We start from the raw sequence: 12,039 nt of genomic DNA, 5'->3' as shown, positions 1-12,039 counted from the left end.
AATATTAATTTAAGATTTAAATATTAATTTTAAAAACATGGTAAAAATAAAATTAAAAATCTTTTTGTCTTTTTATCCCACTTTAATCAATCAAATATTATCAAAAATATGCGCCCCTCTTTTCGGTAAAGTAATTTCGGTTCCAAGACCTAGTTTAACTCATGACGAATTTTTGAAATATTTTGGGTTGATTGATTAAAGATATTTATACCTTAAGAATAAACGTTAAATTTCGCAGTGATGTAATAAATTTTTGAATGATATCAATAATTTCGGTCGCCAAACCTAATTTTATTCAATACCAATTTAATACTTTTTAGCGAACAAATTAGCGTTTATTATCAAAAGGTTAAAAATAAAATAAATAAAAGTAAAAACTGTACAGACATACCTGTGAAATAGATTTCTTAGTTATATGATCTATCACATTCATAAGATAGTCGGTTTAATTGGTTTTCCATGGCTACATAGGCGTAACCTCGAGCATTCAGTGTCTTTTCTTCTAAACATATGAACGGTCCGTCTCTGCATAAAGTAACAAATTCGGTATTTGAATAGGTTTGATTATTTGAACATTTACCTCCATGTGACCATTTTCCGCATTTGTGACATCGTTCTAGGTGTCGTGCTCTTCTTTTCGCTGCAGATTTTGATTTTCCTTTACCAAATTGTAACTTATTATCTTCGCATCTGGATTCTTTTCTAACTCCGTCCATTCTTTCTCTGATTACTGATACTATTTCACTTGGTAGTATGTCATTATTTCTTTTAGTGATCAAAGCGTGTAGCATTAGACCATGGTTTAGTTCACAGGCAGTCTTCATTTTGTAAAAACCTAAAAAAAATAAAATTCAGAATGGGGGGAGAAGACTAGTTCTTTAGGGTCTGCTAGGGAAAGACCATTCGGGTTCCATTTTCGAGAACTACACGAAAACAGACAATCTAACTCTAACAGAAATACATATTATCCTTTAAAGACTTGATTCTCCCCACACTTAGTTAGCTGTGGTGTCGAAATTGTGATTAACTTCGTTGTCGACTTCCATCGGACCATGTATGTTATGTTTAACTCTGTGACCATTAACTTTAAATTCAATCCCATTTGAATTTATTAATTCTATCGTTCCGTATGGGAAAACTCTTTTGACTATGAATGGTCCAGACCATCTTGATTTCAATTTTCCAGGAAATAGCTTGAATCGTGAATTAAAAAGAAGAACTCTGTCTCCTTCTTTAAATTCTTTTGAACTTCTGATTCTTTTATCATGCCATTTCTTCGTTCTTTCTTTATAGATTAACGAATTTTCGTATGCTTCATGTCTTAATTCTTCTAATTCGTTTAGTTGACTTAATCGTAGACGTCCGGCTTCATGTAAATCAAGATTACATGTCTTCAAAGCCCAAAATGCTTTGTGTTCAATTTCTACTGGAAGATGACATGCTTTTCCATAAATAAGTCTAAAAGGTGTGGTTCCAATTGGAGTTTTGTAGGCTGTTCTAAAAGCCCAGAGTGCATCCTCCAATTTAATGGACCATTCCTTCGGATTTGATCCTACGGTTTTCTCTAGAATACGTTTTAAAGCTCGGTTGGTATTTTCAACTTGTCCACTTGTTTGTGGATGATATGCGGTGGAGATTTTATGAGTTACTCCATATCTTTTAAGAACTTTCTCAAGTTGATTATTACAGAAATGAGTACCCCGATCACTTATTAAAGCTTTCGGTGTTCCAAACCTTGCAAAAAGACGTTTTAAAAAGTTGACTACAACTCGTGCATCGTTAGTTGGGAGAGCTTGTGCTTCCGCCCATTTAGATACATAATCAATGGCTACGAGTATATATAGATTATTATGAGATTTTGGAAATGGACCCATAAAGTCAATACCCCAAATGTCAAATACTTCACATACTTGGATGACATTTTGTGGCATTTCATCACGTTGACTTATTTTTCCAGCCCTTTGACATGCATCACAGGATTTGCAAAGAAGGTGTGCGTCTTTGTAAATTGTAGGCCAATAGAATCCAGCTTCATAAACTTTTCTTGCTGTTAGTTGAGGCCCATAATGCCCTCCTGTTGGTCCTGTGTGACAATGGTTTAATATTTTACTAGCTTCATCTCCAAATACACATCGGCGTATTATTCCATCGGGAAAACTTTTAAACAGATGTGGATCTTCCCAGAAATAGTGTTTTATATCACTGAAGAATTTCTTTCGTCTTTGGTACGATAATCATTTTTCAAGAAATCCACAAACCAAGTAATTTGCATAGTCTGCAAACCATGGGATTTCTTTATAATCTATCTTCAATAGATATTCATCAGGAAAATTGTCTTGTATGGCTGATTCATTTAGAACTTCTAATTCGGGATTTTCAAGACGAGAAAGATGATCAGCGGCGAGATTTTCTGCTCCTCTTTTATCTCGGATTTCAATATCAAACTCTTGTAAGAGTAAGATCCAACGGATTAATCTTGGTTTAGCATCTTGTTTTGAAAATAAGTATCTAAGAGCAGAATGGTCGGTATAGACCACCGTTTTTGCTAGAACGAGATATGATCGAAATTTGTCAAAAGCAAAGACAATAGCAAGGAGTTCTTTTTCAGTAGTTGTATAGTTCGTTTGTGCTCCTTGTAACGTCTTACTAGCATAATATATAGGTTGAAATCGTTTTTCAATCCTTTGTCCTAAAATGGCTCCCATTGCAAAATCACTTGCATCGCACATTAGTTCAAATGGTAGATTCCAATTTGGTGTTATCATGATCGGTGCATTAGTGAGTTTCTCTTTAAGAATATTAAAAGATTTGATACACTCATCTGAAAAGATGAATAGAGCATCCTTTTCTAGGAGTTTATTCATAGTAGTGGCAATTTTAGAAAAATCTTTTATGAAACGTCGGTAAAAACCGGCATGCCCTAGAAAACTCCTAACTCCTCTAACATTGGTGGGATGTGGAAGTTTAGCAATTACATCTACTTTAGCTCTATCCACCTCAATTCCTTCTTTTGAAATTTTATGTCCAAGAACGATGCCTTCTTTAACCATGAAATGACATTTCTCCCAATTAAGTACTAGATTTGATTGTTCGCATCTAAGAAGCATTCGTTCAAGATTAGCTAGACATGATTCAAATGTATCACCGAAGACTGAAAAGTCATCCATGAAAACTTCCATGCATTCTTCTATCATGTCGTGAAAAATCGCCATCATGCACCTTTGAAAGGTTGCAGGGGCGTTGCAAAGTCCAAATGGCATGCGTTTGTAAGCAAAAGTACCATAAGGGCACGTGAATGTGGTTTTCTCTTGATCTTCGGGTGCTATTGGAATTTGAAAATATCCGGAAAATCCATCTAGAAAACAATAGTAACTATTTCCGGCTAATCTTTCCAACATTTGATCAATAAAAGGTAAGGGAAAGTGATCTTTTCTGGTGGCGTCATTTAATTTTCTATAATCAATACACACACGCCATCCTATTACAGTTCTAGTAGGAATAAGCTCATTTTTCTCATTTGTAATGACAGTCATGCCACCCTTCTTAGGCACGCATTGAACTGGGCTTACCCATGGACTATCAGAGATTGGATAAATTAAACCTGCATCTAGCAGTTTAATAATCTCTTTCTTAACTACATCTTGCATATTAGGATTTAGTCTTCATTGGCGTTGCACATACGTTTTATGACCTTCTTCCATAAGGATTTTATGTGTGCAATACGAAGGACTTATTCCTTTAATATCATGAATCTTCCATGCAATGGCTGGTTTATGAGCTTTCAACACAGAAATGAGTTGTGATTTCTCATTTTCAGTAAGAGAAGACGATATTATTACAGGTAATTCAGATTCACCATGTAAATAAGCGTATTCCAAATGGTTTGGAAGTGGCTTTAACTCTAATTTCGGAGGTTCTTCTATCGATGATTTATATCGATATCTGTCTTCTTCTTTTAGCATTTGAATTTCTTCTGTTGTTGGTTCATATCCATTAGCTATAAGTGTAGCTAACATTTCAGCTTCATCAATTGGTTCATTACCTTCTCCTAAAGAGCATTCTCCTGTTCCTTGTAATTCTGGAAATTCTTCTAATAATTCTGCATGTGCATCTATAGTTTGAATATAATAACATGTATCATCTGCAGATTGTGGTTGTTGCATTGCTCTATCAACTGAAAAGGTAACACTCTCATCCTCTATACTTAGGGTCAGTTTCTTACCGAACACGTCTATCATTGCTTTAGCCGTGTTTAAGAATGGTCTTCCTAATATGAGAGGAACTTGAGAATCTTCTTCCATGTCCAGAACAACAAAATCTACTGGAAATACTAAAGTACCAACTTTAACTAGCATGTTCTCCATTATCCCTCTAGGATATTTTATTGATCTATCGGCTAGTTGTATGCTTATTCTGGTTGGTTTCAATTCTCCAATGTCTAGTTTAGCGTATAGTGAATAAGGCATTAAATTTATACTAGCACCTAAGTCTGCCAATGCTTCTATTGAACTAAGACTACCCAGAAAACATGGAATTGTGAAACTTCCTGGATCAGATAGTTTTTCTGGTATCTTATTCAACAGCACTGCTGAACAATTAGCATTCATAGTAACAGCCGAGAGTTCTTCCATTTTCTTTCTATTTGAGATTAAATCTTTCAAGAATTTAGCATATCTAGGCATTCCTGAAATCACATCAATGAAAGGAAGATTTACATTTATCTGTTTAAACATATCCAAGAATTTAGATTGCTCGGCTTCAAGTTTTTCTTTCTTCATTTTACTCGGATAAGGAAGTGGTGGTTGATATGGTTTAACATAAGGTTTAGCCTTAGCTGTGTTATCTTCATTAATCTTTTCAACTACTGGTTCTTTTTCCTTATCTTGATCAGGTTGTGGTTCTTGTGGAGTAGGAATGGCTTCATCAGAAGTTACAGGTATTTCAGGTGGTTTAAGTGTTGTACCACTTCTTATGGTAATGGCTTTAGCTGTTTCATTCCGGGGGTTAGCGTTTGTATCACTAGGTAGACTTCCCGGTTTTCTTTCACCTATTAACCTTGCTAGGTTACTTACTTCTTGTTCCAGATTTTGAATAGAAGCTTGTTGATTTCTAAATACTTGAGCATTTTGTTCATTGGTTTGTTTCTGAGATGTGAAAAACTGTGTTTGAGTTTCAACTAGCTTTGTCATCATATCTTCTAAATTCGGCTTTTTATCATCGGTTTGTTGTGGTGGTTTGTTTTGAAAATTCGGTCTTTGCTGATTGTAAGTATTATTGGATACTTGTTGATTGCTATGACCTTGTTGGTTGTTGTATGTAATATTTCTGTTATAATTCTGGTTTTGATTGTAAATCGGTCTTGGCGGTTGATAATTATTCTGATAATTATTTCCAGGCCTTTGGTTTATGTATGAAATATTCTCTCTTTGTTCCATTGTTAATTCAAAACTGAGACAATCTTTTGTCAAATGTGATCCTCCACACTGCTCACAACTAATTCGTATTGAGTGAATATCTTTAGTCATCTTTTCCATTCGTCTCTCCACAGCATCTATCTTTGCGAAAATGGAATCTAAGTCATGGCTAGAATCGGCTCTAGCTGCTTTAGATGATCTAACGATATCTTTTTCTTGGTGCCACTCATGTGAGTGGGAAGCAGTATTATCAATAATTTTGTAAGCATCAGTTTCGGTTTTCTTCATAATAGAACCACCAGCTGCTATATCTATGTCTTTCCTTGTAGTGATGTCGCATCCTTGGTAGAATATTTGTACTATTTGACAGGTGTCTAAACCATGTTGCGGACATCCTCTTAACAACTTTCCATATCTTGTCCATGCCTCATATAGAGTTTCATTTGGCTTCTGTGTAAACGTAACAATTTCTGCTTGAAGTCTTACGGCTTTAGATGCAGGAAAGAATTGTTTAAGAAATTTGTCAACTAAAACATCCCATGTATCAATCGCCCCTTCAGGTAACGATTCCAACCAATCTTTGGCTTCTCCCTTTAAAGTCCAGGGAAATAACATGAGATATATCTGTTCATCCTCCACTTCTCGGATTTTAAATAGTGTGTAGATCCTATTAAAGGTACGTAGATGTTCATTTGGATCTTCCTTCGGCGCACCACTAAATTGGCATTGATTAGTCACCATGTGTAGAATTTGTCCTTTGATTTCATAATCTGGCGCATTAATGTCTGGATGAGTAATTGCGTGACCTTGGCCAGTGCGTTTAGCTCTCATTCGGTCTTCCATACTTAAAGGTTCCAGATTCTCCATAATTGAATTTGTTGAATCGGAATCACTAGAGGATTCTGATTTAATGGTTCGTTCCTCAACAATCTCTGTTTGAATGATTGGTGGTTCCGGAGGAAAGTTTAGTGGTTCAGGATCTACGAACCGTTCCTGAATATTCTCCGGATTCTCAATTGTGAGGTCGGGTTCAAAAAATGGATTTTCGGAAATTTGAACTGAAGTACTTGGTCGACTAGATGACGATTCTAAAGAAAAATCAACGTCGGTTATATTTGCTAAATGTCTTGATCTAGTTACAGGTGGTGAACGTACAAAAGGTGGTGAACGTCTTGCTCGGTGCATTCACTGAATATCCTATTAGTTTTAAAAAAGAAAGAAAAATTATAATAAGTTATCCAATCAATAGACTTTTCTGATTTTGCCCACGTTTCGAATAGCCAAAAGATGCAGCAGAGGGGCAGGATTCGTTTGGTCTCAATATAATTGAGGACTGTTTGACTCCAATAACCTGGTCCACGTACAAATCCAACTATTACTACGAACCAGAAAATTTTGATGTCTATTAATTTAACTACATAAAATAAATTTTCGTAATTTTAAGAAATTTAGATAAGAAGTAGAATAAAAATCTATGTACTAAAACTAGAATAGCGAGAAATAAGAAAGAAAAAGAGTTCGTCGGAAAAAGGTCGAAAAAGAAAAATGGTTGAAAAATAAAAGGTGACGGAAAAATAAAAGAAACTTATAAAAACTTAAAAATACTTGACTAACCTAACCTTATTACTACAACTAACTTAAAATTATAATCGCAAATTGAGATGACTAATTGGAATGATAATTGATACATAGGTAAAAGGTGTCTAAAAATATTAAAGCTTATGGGAAAAACTATATCCCAAATGGAAATAACTTAAAAAGAAACTAAACTTAAAAAGGTGTCACAAAATTCTAAAGTACCTAAATCTTAATCTAAGAAAAAGCACTTAAGGAATTCTACGGCAAAGCCTAAAAATCTAGGAGTAAAAATAACTATAGCAAAAACTAAGTTTAAAATTAAATATGAGCTAAAAATACAAATATTACGCTACAACGATTAAAAAGGGACAAAATATAAAAATATACAAAAAGTTGTAAAAAGTACAATTTTTATAAAAATATTATTTTTATATTATTTATTTTATTAAACTATTAATTTTACAATTTAATTAAACTTAATAAACTAAAATATAAATTAAATAAAACTTAAATTAAAATAAAACTAATTATAATAATAATAATAATTAGGGTTTATAATAATAATTAATAAATAATTACTCCGTGATTAATTGCAGTAGGGTTTCTGTCGGTGTCAGAAATACTCCGCGAGTCGCGGTATTTCAAACAACAACCCCCGCGAGTCGCGAGGTTTCAAAATTCAACCCTGGAACAGTTTAAAACTCGACGCGTTTTTTTTTTTCGGTTTTTGATTTTATGTTTTAAATAAAAACAAAATACTTAAATAAAACTTATATTTTTATAAAATAAAAATAAAGAAACTTTCTAAAACTTAAATATTTAACAAAATTTTAAAAATATATAAATTTTTTTTTATATTTTCGAATATTCAAAACGTATTTTTACAAAAGCGAATTTTAATAAAAGTAAACAAAAAATCTTTTTTTTTATATTAGCGTTGCGCTTCCGGCATTTAAGAGTTCCCCGGCAGCGGCGCCAAAAATACTTGATGTGGTAGCGGAGTGGTATAAAATAGTTATTAATTTTAGCAGAAAATACTATTAAATACGATACAATTTTACACAAGATATTTATTTATTTAGAGAACGGATATACTTAAACCTTGCTACAACATTATAGGCAGTGTACATAATCGTACAGTAGTGTAGTTTTTAGTAAATCCGGTTCGTTCCACAGGGAATCTTTTTAAACAAAGCTTAACGCTATATTAGTTTACTTTTATAAAAATACAAATATATATATAAGTAATATTATTATTATAAAGGGGGGGTTTTTACCGTTTAATGACCGGTTTGTCGATTTTAAAACTTTAGTCACAGTTAAAACCAAATGTAAAATATTAAAAATAAATACAAGACTTAAATTAAAGCATAAAGTAAATAACGATAATGAAATTGCGAATAATAAAAGTGCGATTAAATACAATAACAATAAATAAAGTGCGATAATTAGAAGTGCAATTAAATATAAAATAAAGGAAATTAAATATGAAATAAAAGAATTATGCTTATTTAAACTTCCGTAATCATGATGTTTGACGTGTTGATTTTAGTTTTATGCCCATGGGTTAATTGTCCTTTGTCCTGGATTATTTAATATGTCCGTCTGGTTTTTGTCCACAACAGTCCATCAGTCATAAATATAAAGTGCGAGTGTCCTCGTCAAATTAACCTTATACCCGAAGTTAAATATTCCAACTAATTGGAGATTTAAACTGTAACAAGATTTTAATACTTTGTTTAATAATTACACCAGGTTGTCGACTGAGTGTAACCCAAGGTTTTAATATTTTGTTATCAATTATACCAAGTGTCCTTTGTACATAATTTCACCCCTATTTTAATTATTCTAGTGGCTATTAATCCATTCCCATGTCCGGTTAAATGAACGATTATTCATACATATAAATACCCCGCCCATCATGTCCGATTGAGTGTATATGGTAATTTATAGGGACGCCCAATTGTAAATCTTTATATTAACATTAACAAACTATCATTTAGTTAAACAAATATAAAGCCCATTAATAGCCCATAGTCTAATTTCCACAAGTGTCGTTCTTTTGTCCAAACCCCAATTATGGTACAAAGCCCAATTACCCAATTTTAGTAATTAGCCCAGCATCATGATTACTTCGTTTTAAATAAGCATAATAATAACTTAGCTACGAGACATTAATGTAAAAAGGTTGAACATAACTTACAATGATTAAAAATAGCGTAGCGTTACACGGACAGAATTTCGACTTACACCCTTACAACATTCGCTAACATATCCTTATTATTAGAATTATAATTAAAATTAAAATTAAAATATAAATTATATATATATATTTTACGTATATATGAGAGAAGAAGAAAAAGATGATATTTTACGATCAGAATGCGCGAGCTTTATAGGGGGTTTCTGAATTTGGGGCTCCGCGACTCGCGGTGAAATACCCTTCAAACTCAGCGAGTCGCGGAGAATGAAATTACAGCTCAGTCCCTTTGGAGTCTTTCTTGCTGACGGTTTTTATTATTTATTATAATATATAAATAATTATAAGAATTATTTAAATATTATATTATATTTATGTGCATAGTTGACTTGTAATTTTTAGTCCGTTGCGTCGAGCGTTGAGAGTTGACTCTAGTCCCGGTTCCGAATTTTCGAACGTCCTTGCGTACAATTTAATATCTTGTACTTTGCGTTTTGAATCTTGTACTCTTGTAATTTCGAGACGTTTCTTATCAATAATTGGAACCTTTTTGATTGTCTTTTGTACTTTTGAGCTTTTTGATCGTTTGCGTCTTCAATTCGTCGAATCTGTCTTTTGTCTTCACCTTTTATTATTTAAACGAATATCATGAAAATATAATACAATTACATATGAAAACCTATTATTTAGGAGGGATATTGCTATGAAATATATGTTCCTTTTTAGCCTTATCATATATATATATATATATATATATATATATATATATATATATATATATATATATATATATATATATATATATATATATATATATATATATATATATATATATATATATATATATATATCTTATATGTTAAAATATGTATAGTTTAATTTTAAGTTTTATGTCAATATAAGTACCAATAATTATCTAAAAATGCTAACAAGTGTTTTATTGATTTCATAACAGTAAGTGACATGTATAAAACATTATAAAAATTTTCTATACATAAATATTAAGTTTTATGTATTAAATATTAAATTTTTTTTATAGCTAAAATACAAATAAATAGATAAACAAGTTTAACAACACATTTTATATTTTTCTTAGGTTCTACTGACCAAAATAAACTTAGGAAAAATTTATAAATTTTTGTTATGGTGTAAAAGTATTTATTTCTAATTTCTTTTTCGGTTCAAGATAAATCAAAGTTTATAAAGTAATAATTATTATATCAACTCAATTAATTCATCTAAAATTTTCGTATGCCTAATATAGTGTATTAAGCTTAGAAAAATTATTTGTAAATTTATATTAATAGTTTAGCTATTTAATTCAACTTTTGTATTGTTTTTAGTTTAAATTCAGAATTAAATAGAAATATATAATTATTAATTCTAAAAATAATTTTTATAACTTTCTTATTAGTTCCTAAGTAATTTCCATTGATTATTGTAGTCATAAACATGTATATCATTAAATTCTATTTTTCTTTTTAAAACAGATTTTCCGGTACTGTAGCAAAAGTAGAAGAAAATATAAATTAATTATTTAAAATGACAAATAAATCAAACATAAATTTTTATAATTACTTTTATGACCTAAGGAACAAGCGAAAATTATAAAACATAATATATAAAATTGTTTACTATTTATTTCTTCATTATCTATATATACCGAATATAAAAAAAGTCAGTTTTTGATTTTTAATAAATATAAATTCGAATGTATAATTCATAAAAATAATTTTTATAGTCATTAGGATACTTAATACTAATTATCATGTATTTACATTATTTATTATAATTAATTTCGTATTTATTTGGTATTTAACATAAAACTAGCACAAAAATATGATAAAAACTAGATAAAAACTATAAAAATAATATAGAGAACTTACAAAAATAATTTTTGCAGAGGTTTGAGAGTATGATCTTCAAGTGAGAATAAATTTTTGAAGTGTAAAGAATTTTGAAAGAAATGGCTAGTATTTATAGGTGAAAACTTGGTATAAAAAAATGTATAAAAGAAATAAAAAGAAAAAGAAAAGAAAAATAAAAATATTAATAATTGTATCAGCCCATAATTTGTATTAAATAAAGAAAAGTGTTTTTATAAAGCTAGATCTAGATCTAGAATAAAATTAAAAAAATAAAAAGCAAAAAGTATTAAATTTTTTTTGTTTACTATTCGGCGCTACAGTAACTTTTTTTTATATATATATATATACATATATATATATATATATATATATATATATATATATATATATATATATATATATATATATATTTTTACAATGACTATAACCTTCATTTTTATAAAAGATATCATTGTATAGATTAGTTTTTGTAAGTGGTAACATATTTACATAAACTTTACATCTTATAAATATGTATATACTTTTTAGTTATATATAAATATATATGTATATATAACTTTGTCAAGTATAAAGTTTATAAATTTAACTAATAAACTTATGTTACTTGATATGAATTTATATGTTGTAAACTTATTTATTTTAAGTATACATTATATAAATTACTTGATAAGTTTAGGTTTCGTTATATAATATAAACTTATAGATGTACTTTGTTGAATAATATTTATCCGTTTAACGTTTGTTAGTTTCGTATATATATATAACGACCATTCATTAATACTTAATCTTTTTTTTTTCGGGCATTTTAAATTATACGGAAGAAAATATAGATGAAAAAATGAGGGTCGTTATAGTACCTCCTCGTTAATGAAAACTTCGTCCCGAAGTTTTAAGTGGAGTTCCCGTCTGCTTCATCAACAGTTGGGAAGAGATGGGGGTATTTCCGTATCATTTGGTCTTTGCGTTCCCAGGTATATTC

This window comes from Rutidosis leptorrhynchoides, chromosome 2, assembly GCF_046630445.1.
Source record: "Rutidosis leptorrhynchoides isolate AG116_Rl617_1_P2 chromosome 2, CSIRO_AGI_Rlap_v1, whole genome shotgun sequence".
NCBI lineage: Eukaryota > Viridiplantae > Streptophyta > Magnoliopsida > Asterales > Asteraceae > Rutidosis > Rutidosis leptorrhynchoides.
This window is presented reverse-complemented; position numbering follows the sequence as displayed.